At 35.8% G+C, this 16,464-nt stretch overlaps 1 protein-coding gene across 1 annotated transcript in view; it reads right to left on the reverse strand.

The window, feature by feature from the left end:
* Positions 1–1,987: 1,987 nt before the first annotated feature.
* Positions 1,988–16,464, reverse strand: part of LOC131161984 (AP-4 complex subunit mu) — a 68,582-nt gene continuing 54,105 nt past the window's right edge. Inside the window, exon 15 of the transcript XR_009138661.1 lies at positions 1,988–2,402. The gene's annotated coding sequence lies outside the window, so the exon portion shown is untranslated. The remainder of the gene's footprint in view (positions 2,403–16,464) is intronic.

Raw genomic sequence — 16,464 nt, forward strand, 5'->3', positions numbered from 1 at the left:
AAACAACTGAAGATTTTGGCACAATTGAGCAATCACAATCTAATGGGAATGATTTTGTTGACTTAGAGTCACCTTCTCCACCTTTGGCACATGATGAAAATATGGAAGATGTTCATCCACCTCTTGAAGATGTTGGAAATGATGAAATTCCTAGTGATATTGAAGATGAAAATGAGGGGGAGCAACAAGTTCAAGAGCAAGCTCCGTTGAAAAGGTCTTCAAGAGAGCCAAGACCTTCAACTAAATATTCATCAAGTGATTATGTTACTCTAACGGATCAAAGGGAGCCTGAAAGCTATCAAGAATTCCATAGTTGAGAATCATACTTATGATTTGATTAAACTTCCTCCTAGAAAGAAAGTTTTGAAAAAAAAAATGGGTGTTTAGGTTGGAAAATGATAGAAAGAATCTTCAATACAAGGCTAGGCTTGTGGTAAAAGGCTTTGGTCAAAAAAAGGGAATTGACTTTGATGAAATATTCTCACCGGTTGTGAAGATGTCATCTATTCAGGTTGTTCTTGGCTTGATAGCAAACTTGAATTTAGAAGTTGAGCAACTAGATGTAAAAACTGCTTTCTTACATGGTGACTTGGAAAAGGAAATTTACATGAAACAACCGAAAGGCTTCAAACAAAAAGGGAAAGAGAATTTAGTGTACAAATTAAAGAAAAGTTTGTATGGGTTGAAGCAAGCACCACAAAGATGGTACAAGAAATTTGATTATTTCATGATTGATCATGGTTACTCAAAAACCTCTTCGTATGATTGTGTGTTTGTGAAAAAATTTCTGGATGGTACTTATATTATTCTCCTACTCTATGTTGATGATATGCTCATTATAGGACAAGACTTCTCCAAGATTGACAAGTTGAAGTTGGAGTTAAGCAAGTCTTTTGCTATGAAAGACTTCGGACCGGCAATGTAATGACCTGAAGAATAATGGTATTTAAATAATAAAGAGAGAGAGGAAAATGGAAATAGTAAAAGAGGGTGGCAGCAGACTTCGTCGATGAACGCTTTGCGTTCATCGATGATGTGGCATTTTGGGCTTGTCGACGAGGGAGTGCTTCGTTAACGAGAAGATACCGAGATGCAATTTTTTTTCAGCTCTGAATTTCATTGACAAGGAACAGTATTCGTCGACGAATAACCTTCTTGACCTCGTCAACAAGGTGACGTGGCTCGTCAACGAAGGTCAATGTACAAATAGCCCTAATTTTCACGCAGAAACCCTCTCCTCTCTCTCATCTTCGGTTTTCATCCCTTCTTTTTAAGTTTTTGGGCCAGATTTACACCGGTTCGTTGATCAAAAGCCACCACGACACTCCTGGGGAAGTTCTCTGCATATCTACTAGACTGGATCGTCGGTGGGGCTAGTTTGAAATTCATCCCTGATTCAAGGTAAGGCTATTTATTTAGAATTTGGTCTTCCCATAGTTATAGGAAATGTTATTCACAGAAAAATACTGAAGTTTGGTTCTACGAGTTGTTGTTTTCAGGGTCTTGAATGGGGAATCCTGCAAGTGCAAAACCGGTGAATTTTAGGGGGATTTCTTTTCAGTAATTAGGTAAGGAAATAAATTAAAGCAGTTATTTTTTCATGAAAATTATTATTAAATTATTAGAAGAATTATGTTCAGGAAAGCATGTATTATATACGTATATTATTGAGAAAATGTTTATTTAGAAAAATACTACTATAATACTGAAATGTATGTATTAGTATAAAATGACTAGAAAATATGATTTCAGAATGAAATGTATGGTTTTATTCAGCATTGTGTGGCATGAATATTATTTTACATGAAAAGTATTATGTTATAGCAATTTTACGAATAAAGAATGTTTTCAGAGATTATGAAATAATGCAGTACATTATGGTTTCAAAATACATGATAAATGAATTATTTATTCGGATTGATATGTATGAAATTTTTGGCACAAGGCCGTGATTGATAGCCGACGCAAGGTCGTGTATTATATATGATTTCTACACAAGGTCGTATTTATGAAATGTTCGACGCAAGGCCGCAGATGTCAAAGTAATCAGCACAAAGCCGTATGTATTTATGATATTACAAAAAATGCTATCAATCTATTTACATTAAACTATACATTATCATGTATTATATATTATCAGATGCCGGATGATAGTTCAGTTTAGTTACAGGAGCACGGTACCATAGCTATATAGATCAGATTATTATGTTCAGACTTGTGCTAACCGCCCCTGTAAGTAGAGGGGGTGGGAGATAGATAGTTGATGTGACTTTCAGTGTAAAGTTGTAGACGTCCACCTGGCAGTCCAGATCAGGGTGTGGTGGGCCATCGTACTTACCGACATTTTTGACTCGGTAGTGGTCTGCTAGCCATTGTCGAGTACGGCTTTCAGGCTGCACAACCTATCATAGGGGGTAATACATGACATTAGCTAGCTATACATCGTGGGTAAATTACAGTATTATCAGTTATATCAAACATTTCATGTACAGTATGACTTATTATAAATTACGAACGTATATGCTTATTTAGTTATGTTATGATGAATGTTTTCTGGTATATGAAATGTACTGTATATGTATTATAGCACCAAATATTCATGTTGTCACACGGCTGTATTTAGTTTATTTTCTCTTACTGAGAGACATCTCACTCCCAACATTAAATCATTTTCAAGAAACCCAGAAAGACCGACAGATTAAGGTCGCCGTTGAGATAGCGTGATACTACACCACTAGGAGGGTAATTTTGATCTAGGAACAGGAGATTTGAGTTGTGGGTTCCTAGATATGTATATATTCTTGTATTTTTGCAGATTGTATTTAAACACAGTATTTTAGAATTTAGTTGACTCTGGTATTAAGTATTTTATGGTTATGAGAATATGATTTACATTTACTGCTACTTAGGTTTCCGCTTTGAATGTCATATGTGTCCCCGTTACCCATGGGTTCGGGTTGACTATATTGATAAATATATTTTACTATATGATTAGATAAGCAGGTCATTACAGGCAAAGCAAATTCTTGGCATGAGAATTGTTCGTGATCGTGAAAATGGGCAAGTTTGGCTATCTCAAGAAAGGTATATTGAAAAAATGCTTGGGAGGTTCAATATAGATAAAGCAAAACTCGTTGGTTGCCCACTTGCTAGTCACTTCAAGCTTGGTTCAAAACAAAGTCCTATAAGTGAGAAAGACAAGGAAGAGATGAAGAAAATTCCTTATGCATCAGCCGTTGGTTCTTTAATGTATGCAATGGTTTGCACAAGATCAAATTTAACTCATGTCATTGAGGTTTTAGTTGGTTTCTCTCTAATCCAGGAAAGGAGCATTGGTTAGTGGTAAAATGGATTCTTTGATACATTAGAGGCACTTCGAACGTGTATTTGTGCTTTAGAAATAGTAAATCTATGCTCTATGGATTCACGGATGCCGACATGGCCAATGATGTTGATTCTAGAAAATCTACTTTGGGTTATTTGATGACTTTTGCAAGGGGAGTTGTGGCATGGCAATATAAATTACAAAAATTTATTGCTCTATCTACTACAAAGGTCGAGTTTATTACCATTATGGAAGCTTGCAAAGAATTTCTTTGGTTGAAGAGATTCTTGAAAAAGTTTGGCATGGAATAAGAAAGGTATGTTCTTTATTGTGATAACCGAAGTGCAATTCATTTGAGCAAAATCCAACCCAGACCCAAAGGGAAATCGGGGATATTCCTGTCCATACATACATATCAACTATGCAGCGGAACCATGATTTACGCAACCTTATAAACAATACCAGAGTTGTACTGTAACCAAAATACACATATACATCCCAAAAAAGACCATAAATACCCTAGGGTCATACCCCCAAAAATCCATCCTAATCTCAACTCAACTACTTACCCTTTAGTCAAGGTAGCACAATCAGCCTCCTCTATTTTGGAGCTCGCTCTGCTCGTCTATCTAGGTTTCTTAAGAAGTTTGTATTGTTGGGGTGAGACACCACTCAGTAAGGGAGACAGACTAATATCAGTGTATGGCAATATGAGTATTATTGTGTAATAAACATATACTGTTTGTGATAAATTGTATCTGATAAGTAAGGAAAATATCTACATAGTTTAACTGTATTTGACAAGTCGGGTAAAATTGTTTTGTATAAATCTAAATAAATCATAATTCAACATAACATACTATATCATACTAAATTTCTGTATACATATAATCATCTACTATATCTGTATATTACTGAAATTATACCCTGGATAAATAATTGTATATCATGAATTAACCCCGCATGATTCGGGTTATGCGGCCCATGGTTTGGACTTAACTTTGGCTGGCCTACTAGGCTAAGTCAAACTATAAACCTCTATAATATGATTGGCTCACTCAACCTGGTCCTAACTACCAGGGAGCTCTTCGTCTCTCCTCTAGGCACAATCGAATGTCATTCCACACTCTATCTGAGATGTATGGTTGCACTATCTATATTGTATTAGTTACGGTACCGTACTCTGAAACTAAACTAAGCCATCAAGGTTCTGCTACCATATAGTACATTTCATAAATAACTGTAATATAACTATTTCATGATATTATGTAAAATCTGTAATGATAATATTTTCTAAATAACTGTTATAAATATATCTAGTCATGGCATCTGCGGTGGCTAAATATCATGGCATCTATGCCGGCTGAATATCATAATATGTTGAAAATATAATTTCTATATTGTTTATAGTTTTTCTAAAAACTGTCGTTAAATCATGTTTGTTCTATGAAATCATAAAATATTCTGACATACCATTATTTACAGTAAAATTTGTACTCATGCGACACACAAGTAAGTACTACTCTATAATATATTATCTGGCCTGGGAAAACATATTTTGTTGATAAAATAATATTAAATCTATTTTCAAGGTTTTCTCAGTTCAACATCAGTATCCCCAAAAACTATATTAAAACCCTTATTTAATAAGTCCTGCAACTAATCTTTTAACTCTCTCAACTTTGCTAAAGACATTCTATAGGGAGTTCTAGAAATCAATGTCGTCCCTGGAAGTAAATCAATGGCAAAGTCAATCCCAAAAACTATATTAAACCGTATATAAATTTCTGAATCAAATACTATATATATTCAATAATTAACTTTCTAAAAATACTTGACTTAATCAATCCACTTACCTGCTTCCTGAGAAGCCTGCTAAAAACCCTAAACCATGCCCGCGGTGCTCAGAACTCCAAACCCTGAAATCACATTATCCCTAGTTCAATCAACTCAACCCCAGTATATTTATCATCTAACACATTTCCTGGGTCCACATATTCCAAATAATCATTTAAGTGCTAAAATAACTTACTTACCCTGATTTTGGAGTGGTGCCCAAGGACCCCAAATCAACAATCCGCTCCTATCAACTTGCAGAGAATCACCCCTAGATCATCGTGGTGGTTCCTGATTGTTGAAACGGGGTAAAATCAGGCCGAAAATAAAGAGAGAAGGTGGAGAAGCTAAAACCTATATAGAGAAAATGGAGGGGAAGAAATTTTCCCGCTAAAAATCTGATTTTAGCCTATATATAGATGGTTGGCCACATGTTTTCGTCGACGAGACATGTGTACTCATCAACAAGTCACAGAAGGGCGTTCGTCGATGAAGATAATGGTTTCGTCGACGAACCCTTAATGGTCTAAAATTCTTGTTCTTGGTATCTGCGCTCGTTGACGAGTCCCTACTTATGCCCCCTCTTCAAATTTCTTTTCCCTTCTTTTCTTTCTCTTTCTTTTCTTTTTCTTTTTCTTTTTCCTTTTCCTTTATCATTTTCATTCTTATTATTTTTCTGGGCCTCTACAGGATTGGTGGAGTCGTCCCTATAAGTTAGGAGGAGGAGATTTGTTGGCTGTCCCTCTTTGTGGGGCCCATGACTTGAAAGTTTTTCCATTTTTTGTTACATTGTTTGACTACTCAAGGAAGCAGATTTCTCACGCATGCAGCAGAGCAAGCCTTCACGCGCAGTCCTACAGCCTCTTCATCTTCCTTCTCCATTTTTATTGCTCCAGCCCAAGCCTCACACCTGTAGTAGCAGCCCCTATATTTTCTTTCTCCAAAATTCTGCAGCAGCTCCTCACATTTGCAATAGCCACTCACGCCTGCTGCAGCTGTCTGTCATCTTCTCCAGTGAGCTGCCCACCCTCTTGTGACTCCGACTGCATTTGTGCTTGATTTTGGTTATCTCTTGGACCTTTGTTCACACATTTGGTAAGGTCTTTTCATCTTACTATATTTTGTTATACACTTTTGTGTATTTTGTAAGGCTTATGCCTTTTGTACTCATTTTGTACGAACTTGGTGATAGTGGATTTGAATGGCCATGTCTCGTGGACGTACCTCAATATTAAGGGAACCACGTTAAATTTCTTGTGTCTCATTTTATTTATTATTTACATTACACCATTGATTTATTTTTGGGAATCATTCATATTTTGTTTTTATTCCCAATATATTGTGCTTGATCCGTTATTATTTTCTCGTTTTATCATTCATCACATGTTATATTTCCCTCATCATTTTTCAACCTATGCTTTGTTCCTCCCATAATTACTCCCCTATGTCTTGTTTCCCATGCTTGCCCCAAGTTAAGTTTATAAATAGTCTTCTCATTCTAAGCGCAAGGGAGGAGATTTTGGGAGGCATTGAAGTCTTGCATTGTTAAGTTTATTTCTCTTTGTGAGTGAACGATAAGGTTATGTTTCATTCTATCGGGAAATCCAGTGGTTGACCAATCCTATTTCCTACTACTGTCGGGTCATCACATCTGAAGAAAGTACTCCGTAGTGCCTCGACTCAAGGTTCGGGAACCATCTTCGGAAAGACGCTATAGACTAACCCCCTAAAGACTAACCAATAGGAAAAGAAGACCAAAGGATAGGAAGACGAGAGGAATTAAAGCTCAACGTTGGGTTCAACCCTAGATTTAAAACCCGTTTGCTCCTCTGAGAATCATTGGATCCTCTAAAACGATATGAAACCGATTTAACCTTCCATTTTATTTTTCATCTTTTTTTCAATTTTCACAGATTTTGCTTAGTTCCCTTTTTGTTATTTAATTACTTCGAGAAAAATATTGAAAAATCTAAAAAATCAAAAATTTCCAAAAATGACTTTGTACTTAAAAAAAAAATCAATCACAAAAATGTCCAGAAAAGTCTTAGGAAAACCATAAAAAATATTTTTGAAATCCTGAGATTTTTGTCGTCCCGAAAGAGTTCGAAAACCTCCCAAAATATTATTTTCATACTTAGAAAAATCCTACAGATTTCAAAACCCTGGGAGTGTATTTTTGTAAACTATTTTCTCGATTTTCCATACCAACGATTGCAATGGGAGGAATTGAGCTCTTTAAAGTATGGTATGCCCCGGTTTTGAGGAAATATCTATATAATATTTGTTTTTGTGCATTTTCTTTACACTTTTGATAGTGAGTAATTTTCTAAAACTTATTAAATTTATTTTGAGATAATTTTCGATTAATTAGGTATCATTCACAAGAATGGGTGCGTAAGGGGTGCTAATACCTTCCACTCGCATAACCGTACTCCAGATCCCGACTTTGGCAACGCAGACCGATTCTACCCTTAATTGGGATAGTAATCAAGTATTCCAACCACACTCCAAAAGGTTAGTGGCGACTCCATTACACCATTTTTTCAAAAATTAAACCTTACATTTTTCATTTGCCTCGCTCCGCTTCAGGACGTCGCGACAAGGCTTATGCCTTTTGTACCCATTTTGTACGAATTTGGAGATGGTGGATTTGAATGGTCATGTCCCGTGGATGTACCTCAATATTGAAGGAACTACGTTATATTTCTTGTATCTCATTTTATTTATTATTTACATTGATTTATTTGTGCAAATCATTCATATATATATATATATATATATTTCCCAACATATGTATGCTTGATATGTTATTATTTTCTCGTTTTATCTTTTTTTGTACTTTTATTCTTAAAACCTCATTTGGAACTTGGAAAATATGAAGAGAAGGAAATGAAAATATAAAAGAATTCAATTTCTCATATTTGGCTATCAAAGAAATTGACAAAGAAAATAAAAATTATATCAAATCAATGAATAAAAATTTAATTTTATACACTGTTTAATTTTCCTCAATTTTTTATCATATTAAAACAAATTTTTATTTTTAGTATGTAATATTTAATTTAAAGAGAAAAATATAATAAAAATGAACTTTCTTTTCTTTTCGAATCAAAATCCTCCAAACTGCCCGTAAAAGTTAATATCCTCTTACCTTTTTTTCCCGAGAGAGAGAGAGAGAGAGAGAGAGAGAGATAAGCAGCAAAATCTTAGCGTATATATACGAAAAGTGGAGAGCAGTCGCATTTTGCTGCGGAAAGGAGGGAGTCCAAGTCCAAAGAACTCTCAGTGAACTTTAGATTGTGAACTGTAGAGGGCTATGCAGCAGAGCAAAGCAAAGGCTAGTCCTACCCTGAAGTAGGGATGCAATATTATGCAATGGCTGATTTGGTTCACCCTAACTTTATACAGTCTGCTTTATCCATTGACCACGTAAATTAAATTCAAATTTTAATCAAACAGTCACTAGCTATTTCATAATTATGAAGTATTGGCAGCGCGACTTTTCATAATATGGGTCAAGTGAATGATTTAATTAGGAATTCTTAATATTTTATTTAACTGTTATTTTTATTTAAAATTAATTTTTCTATTCAAGATAACATTGAGACTTGAAAAAAAAAAATTAAATCACATTTACTTTACTTTTCAAAATACAATTTCATTTATTTTTGAAATAGTGGAAAAGTCAATGTATGCGAAGAGATGACATCATAAATAATTTTAATATTAAAAAAAAAAAATTTGGAGCCCCAAAGGCGCACTGCTCGATAGCCTTACGATCAAGCCGGCACTGAGTATGGGGCCCTATTTAATAGGCTTACCAAGTTTTTTTAGTCATTTTAGACTTTATTTGAGCTTTTATACCCTTGAAAATTTTCCCTGATCATTTATTTTAAATTGGGCTTAGCTTGCTAATGATATTTGCTTTCAGCTTGTTTGAACTAATGTGTGGCTTTTTGAGTTACAATTTCTCCCTAAGTTTCCTCTATGAGATCTGAATTAGTTCAATTCACAGGTTTTGGTTATATATCCTCCAAAACAGTATATGTCTAAGCCTAATAGAGAGAGAGAGAGAGAGAGAGACCTATCTTGGTTAGGACAATTGCTTTTCTTCCAAGCGCTTGCAGTCATCGATGGCTCCTCAACCCATTTTCCTACTATATCTTTCCTCTTGGTATTTTAGACACACAGGATTATCATATAACTTGTTAATCACTTAGTTGCTTTTTCTCATTAATTTATTTTTAATTCCAACCACAATGAGGTCTGTTCAATTGATGTTGCCATAACTGAAAGATGATATAAGGTAATTTATCATGTTAGCTCAACCGTTAATCGTAGCTAACAAATTAGTAGGAAGAAACCAACAAAAGGCATTATTAGGATATAATATCTATTATGAGTCTTGGAGGTAGTTGGTGCATCCTAACCCAAATTCAACTTCTCAATAATAAGTAATGGGAATTATATTGATTATATGTGCTTTCATTTTTCTATGAATGTCTTCTAGTAATTTCTTTCTTTACCAAATTTGTTCCAAAAAGAAAAAAGGAAAGAGCTAAAAATTGATCAAATTTTTCTATAATTTAATATCTCTCTTAACTGTCCTTTTTTCAATCTCTTTTTGTGTAAGATATGGACGAATAAAAAAATACTTTTATTGTCAACACTAGATTACAGGAAGGATGATCATGAATAGCGTGAATTATAACAAAGAAAGAGGATCCAGTGCTTCGTCGAGAGAACAAAATGATGACTCCAATGTCATAATGAGAAGAGAATAAGGAGCCCTATCTTAGAAAAAGAACTATTGGTTAGTTTTTCATAAAGGGAAGAAAAAAAAAAAATGGAGGCCCTAATGCAACAAGAATGAGAGTCACTGAGGCAATACTCCTTTTTAGAGAGAAGAGAAGTCGCACAAAGATAAAAATAAATAAATAAATAAATATTACCAAACAGCATCGAGTTAAAGAGGGTAAACATAACCTCACAAAGAATGTCAAACAAAGATAGCGTAATCATGATACAAATTTAGACTATTAATTATATATCATGATATTGGGAAACTCTACTTGGCCCTATCCTATAATATATTTTCCTAAATTAAGTTGCTTTCTCACACATGGCAAGAAATCATTGATGGGTCTACCCCATCTTAGTTTTTTTTTTTTTTTTAAATAAAAAAAAAAACAAGGAAACAAGAAAGGGTCCCTTGGATTTCCTTTAGACCAACCAATGAGATAAAGGGAGAGGTGAAGCCCGTGGGTCAAAAGTGAAGTTGTTCAACATCCACAAAATGTCAGTGTGTGTTGCCTACTATGAATTTGCTTTTTTGATAAATCAAACCTTTTGAATGCTTTTTCCAACCAAATGTGCTTTTTAACATGTGCTTGAGTTCATGCTACTTTCCCATCTCTTCCCTAGCTTAATGCCCATTATTTAATATTTAAGTTAATATTTAGAATATTCCTATTTAGCATTTTGAAAAATCTAAATTTTAAAAAGATGCAAAATGGGATATCTTTAAGTTTCTGTTTTGTGATTCAAATCCAATAAATTCTCAATGAACCGAAAAATAAGCAATATTTTGAATAAAATAATAATTATTCTATCACTAGTCGACAACGTTAAGTTTATTCATGCTTCAAATTGTTGAATGGTCTTAGATCTTCTCAACCCCAAAAGCTAACTCATGGGGTGAGACTTTCCCTCACGCTTAATAACTAACCACCAAGCCCCTTCTACAACCGTTATGAGACAACCCCAACAATCTCCCCCTCACATATCGAGCTCCAAATCGGCAGCACCACATGCCTGGCATCCCAGGGAGAAACCATGGGTTCTGATACCGGTGTTACACAGTAGGGACTCGTCGACGAGTGTCCTATCCTCGTCGACAAGGAGATCCCGAGAGGCACAAAAGTTCAAAGATCCTAAGATACCGAGAATAGGAAAATGGGCTCGTCAACGAATGTCCTATTCTCATCGACGAGTGTCATTCTTGTTCTCGTCGACGAACCCATCCTCTCGTCGACGAGGACGCCTGAGCTACGAGAAGAAATTTGAATTTCAAACTTGAACATTGGGGTGGTTGGGTTATTGGAGGGAAACCTCTGAGGAACTTCTATATATGTACTTCTTGTTGACTTTTTAAGTCTGATCCCTAGTTTTGATTATGACAAACTGCATATTACTAATGTGTGTGCCTAGTACTTAAACAGGTCATTAATTCAGTACACACACATGAGAGAGGATTGTTGGAAGTCTGAAAGACTTAAAGATCATACTCTTGGCATACTCCATGGAGAATCCGAAGAGCAAAAGAAAGAAGAAGAAGATTCTTATTATAAATGCATTTACGTTTTAAATTTGATCTATAATAATTTATATTGATCTGTAATAATTTCTGCATGTCATCCATGTAGGTAATTGTAAGCTCAACAAGACCATAGTTTGATCATAGGGGAGTCAAAGGACCTTAGGACACCCTTCGGTCGACCGATACCAAATTTTTAGGACTATCTCAAAACGGCTTTAGAAAAGACCTTAGGTCCCTACACATATGCACAACACAGTCCCCATAATAATTTGCTCAATCAGGGGATCGAATTGAAATGGATTGAACATAATAGGCATAAAATGAGAGAAGTCGGGCAACCGAACCCTAGGTGTTCAAATCACCTCGGGCACCCAAACCGTTGGGAAGTCAACAGGTTGACTAGGCTTCAGGCAACCAAACCTAAAATGACCCTATCGCCCTCAGGCGACCAAACCCTTAGAAAATGACTTTTCACCAACTCAATCTGTCGAATTTTTCAGTTCAAAATAGGCCTCGGGCGACCGAATCCCTCATTTTTGTTAACTGAACGTATTTTCAGGCACCCGAACCATGCACTAAATCTTTTTGACTTTTGTTCAGCCAACCGAGTTTGAACTCGGGTACTCGAACCATTTAAAAGGCCTTTTTGAGCTGAGTCTATTCGGGCGACCGAACTAAAGTTCAGCCACCAAAATCCTCTCGGGTTACTTAATTATTTACCGAGATTAAAAGGGTTAAACTGGATTAAAAGTTCTAATATGTTTTAAAACTTTCCTAATAATACCCTACATGCTAAACGATCATAATTTGACCTTGGTCCATATATATGGGTTCATTTGTGTGAATTAGCAACTAATTAAGAAAATCATTAGCAAAAATTCTCTCTATTTTCAAAATCCTACCTTACCCAAATACTCTCAAATTTTCATTCCCTTGATACATATTAGTAGTGTGAGAGCTTTTTGATTATGCTTGTGATTACTAGATATTGATAATACTCCCATAGTATTGATTGATTATTTGATATTGATTTTGGGGAGTTTGGCTAAGTTTTATCTCACAAATTTGAACTTTGTAAATCTTATGTTGGGATAAACTAGCAAGCTTAAGGATCTTTGCAATATCATTGCAAGATTCCTATAGTTTTGTTTTTGTTGTACAAAAATATTTCCTACAAGTTATAATATTTTTCAAAATATTCTTGTGCTCATTGTATTGAAGGAAAATATTTTTGAGATAGTTTGAATATCTTATTAGTATCATTGAAACCATGATTTGTCATTGAGATTTGATATAACTTGTTTCAAAGATATAACTTGATTCGAACACTCTTGAACATTTTGGTGATCATATCTTGTTGAGTGTTGTTTGCACAAATATTCACATCACTAAGCTTAGATTGCCTATACTGTTGATGTGTATGTGATTGATTACGTTTGGTACATATTTTCTTTACTGAGAAGCATAATCACTTGTGAAAATCTTGTTATATTCCAAGCGTGGCCTGAGGGGGCGGTAATCCAATCCGATAAGGATTGGTTGTAAAGGTTGAGGTCAGCCCTGTGTTAATCGACCTGATTGTAAAGGTTGATGTCAGACCTGTACTAATTGACTTGCTTGTTTAGGTGTCGCTCCACTCGTTAAGTGAGCTTATAGTGGTAATAATTGTGCTTATTAGCCAAGGCGGGGACGTAGGCAATTTGCCGAACCTCGATAACATTTCCGATGTCGTCTCCTTTACTACTTTATTGTGCATGCTTGGTTAAATTTCTATTGCAGTTTAAATTCCGTTGTATATTTACATTGATTTATTTTATATGCACTAGATTGACCTTAAACTTGTGTAATACCATTGTTAGTAGATTGACCTAGGGGATAAAATTTTTTAAATACCAATTCACCCCCCCCCCTCTTGGGATTACACGAAAGCTAACACTTCTGAATGTATTTGTACAAAGTGATCATTATAAAACTGGTGTATTGTGGTGTTTCATATTGTAGTGAATATTGAATGTCATTTGCTTTCATTCTTGTGTTATTGGTTGTTGATTTTCATTTATATTGGTGGAGTGTTGTTGAGACTTGGTTTATTTGTTTCAAGTTTACATATTCAGCTATGTATGTTTGTCCTATACCCAAATTTTACAACAAATTGGTATCGGAGCGACTGTTGTCATGGCATTAGGAACATCTTCTGCAAGATTTGACATCGTCAAATTTGATGGAACTGGGAACTTTGTTCTATGGCAGAGGAGAGTGAAGAACATTCTTATGCAACAAGGAATGGCTAAGGCTCTACTTGATACTCAACTGGAAGGAATGGATGAGGCAACATGGGTAGATTTGAAAACAAAGGCCACTTCTACAATTCGCTTATGTTTGGCCGATGAAGTACTCTATCGGGTGATGGAGGAGGATTCTCCAGCGGCTATATGGAGAAAGTTAGAGAGCTAGTACATTCCAAATCTCTCAATAATAAACTTTTTCTTAAGCAACGTTTGTATTGGTTTAAGATAGTTGAAGGATCAAGCTTGGATCAACACATTAATGCTTTTAATCAAATTATTAGTAATTTGATGAGGGTTGATGTCAAGTTTGATGAGGATGATAAGGCTTTGATGTTGTTAAATTCCTTGTCGTCGACTCATACTTATGAAAACCTTGTGACCACTCTTACGTGGGGAAAGGAGACCCTTGATCTAGAAGAGGTAACAAGTGCCTTGTTGAATTTTCATCAAAGGTTGAAAATATGTGTTGAAGGAGAAGGACTTACAATAAAGGGTAGTAACAATCATGGCAAAAGAAAGTTTAAAGGTGTGTCTAGTCAAAAATCCAAAAATCAATCCAAGAAGAAGAAGGAAATCTGGTATTATAAATGCGGTAAAAAGGGGCATGTGAAACTGAAGTGTCCGATTGGAAAAAGGTAAATTCTGAGAAACATGAAGGTACTTCAAAATTTGTGAATATTGTTTAAGAAAGAGGTTCAGCGTGTAGTGATGGTGATGTTCTATCAGTTTCATTGGGGTCGAATAATCTAACGGACTCTTGGATGTTTGACTCGGCATGTTCTTATCACATGACTCCGAACAAAGAGTGGTTTAGCACTTACATGTTAGTGAATTCTGGATCAGTTCTTATGGATAATGATGCTTCTTGCAAGATCATTGGCATAGGAAATGTAAAGATAAAAATGTTTGATGGTGCTATGGCAGTGATGAACATATCGTGCAGGTGGAGTTGGAAGCTCAAGGCAATGGAAATGATCATGGTCTCATGGTTGCAGGGAGCTCTAGCTCGGGAAACCAGCGAATTGATGATCTTCCCATACAGAGATCTGAACGCACTATTAGGCCTCCGCCAAAGTATGAGTTTGAAAAGTTAGTGTCTTTTGCTTTTCTAACTAGTTGCAATAATCCAACTACATTTCAAGAAGCAGTGCATGGCCAGGAAAAAGGTAGATAGATGGGAGCAATGATTGAGGAGATGGAGTCGCTACGTAAAAATCAAACTTGGGAGTTGGTAGAGCTTCTAGATGGGAAGAAATTGATTGGGTGCAAATGGGTGTACAGGAAGAATGAGACAATATCAGAAAAGATAAGAAGTTCAAAGCATGGTTGGTGGCAAAAGGATACTCACAGAAGAAGGGGATAGGTTATGATATCTTTTCTCTAATGGTTCGACATACTTCTATCATAATTGTGTTAAGGTTGGTAGCTTATTATGATCTTTACTGGGAACAAATGGATGTGGAGACGATGTTTCTTCACGGTGACTTGGAGGAACAAGTCTACATGATACAGTCGGAGGGATTCATTGAATCGGAAAAATAAAATTTAGTTTACAGGTTGAAGAAATTTCTTTATGGGCTGAAACAGTCTCCAAGGCAATGGTATAAACGGTTTGATTCCTACATGATTAAAATTGACTACAAAAGGTGTGAGTATGACTGTTGCGTATATGTGAACAAATTTGATGATGACTCGCTTATTTTCTTCTTATTGTATATTGATGATATGTTGATAGTTGAAAAAATATTTAACTGAGGTGAATCAGATAAAGGACATGTTGCATAAGGAATTTGACATGAAGGATCTTGGTTCAGCCAAGAAAATACTTAGGATGGAGATTCGCCAAGACAGGACTGCAGGGAGATTATGGCTATCTTAAGACGGTTATGTGCATAAGGTGCTGAAAAGGTTTAGCATGGTTGACGCAAGATCGGTGAGTATTCCTCTAACGAATCATTTTAAGTTGTCTACTGCAGATTATCCAAGTACGGATGAGGAAATCCGAGATATGTCAAAGGTCCCCTGTGCTAGTGCTGTGGGGAGTTTGATGTATGTCATAGTATGTACGAGACCAGACTTGACACATGTTGTAAGTGTGGTAAGCAAGTTTCTTTTTAATTCAGGAAGACAGCATTGGGAAGCTGTAAAATGGATACTTAGATACTTGCAGGGTACATCGGATTATGGCATCATGTTAGGCAAGCAACAGGGTTGTCCTTCAGTTATGAGGTTTGTAGATGCAAATTATGCTGGAGATATGGATGACAGACGGTCTACAATGGGATATGTTTTTACTCTTGTAATAGGACCGGTATGTTGGAGATCCATGGTTCAGTTTCTGTTAGCATTGTCCACAACTGAAGCGGAGTATATGGCAGTCGCCAAAATTGCAAAGGAAGTCTTATGGCTTATCGGTTTAGTCAGAGAGCTGGGATTGCAACAAGATGGAGTGGTGCTGCATTGTGATAGTTAGAGTGTCATTTACTTGGCGAAGAATCAGGTATACCATGCTAGAACCAAGCATATTGATGTGAGGTTCCACAAAGTTCGAGAATTGATTGCTTCAGGTGAACTTGTGTTAGAGAAGGTTCACACTTCTAAAAATGCAACAGATATTCTGACGAAATCGGTTACTTCTGAAAAGTTCAAGCATTGCTTGGACTTACTCCATGTCTCCAAGTGATAGGAGGGAGACG

The sequence above is a fragment of the Malania oleifera genome, chromosome 8 (assembly GCF_029873635.1).
Source record: "Malania oleifera isolate guangnan ecotype guangnan chromosome 8, ASM2987363v1, whole genome shotgun sequence".
Taxonomy (NCBI): domain Eukaryota; kingdom Viridiplantae; phylum Streptophyta; class Magnoliopsida; order Santalales; family Ximeniaceae; genus Malania; species Malania oleifera.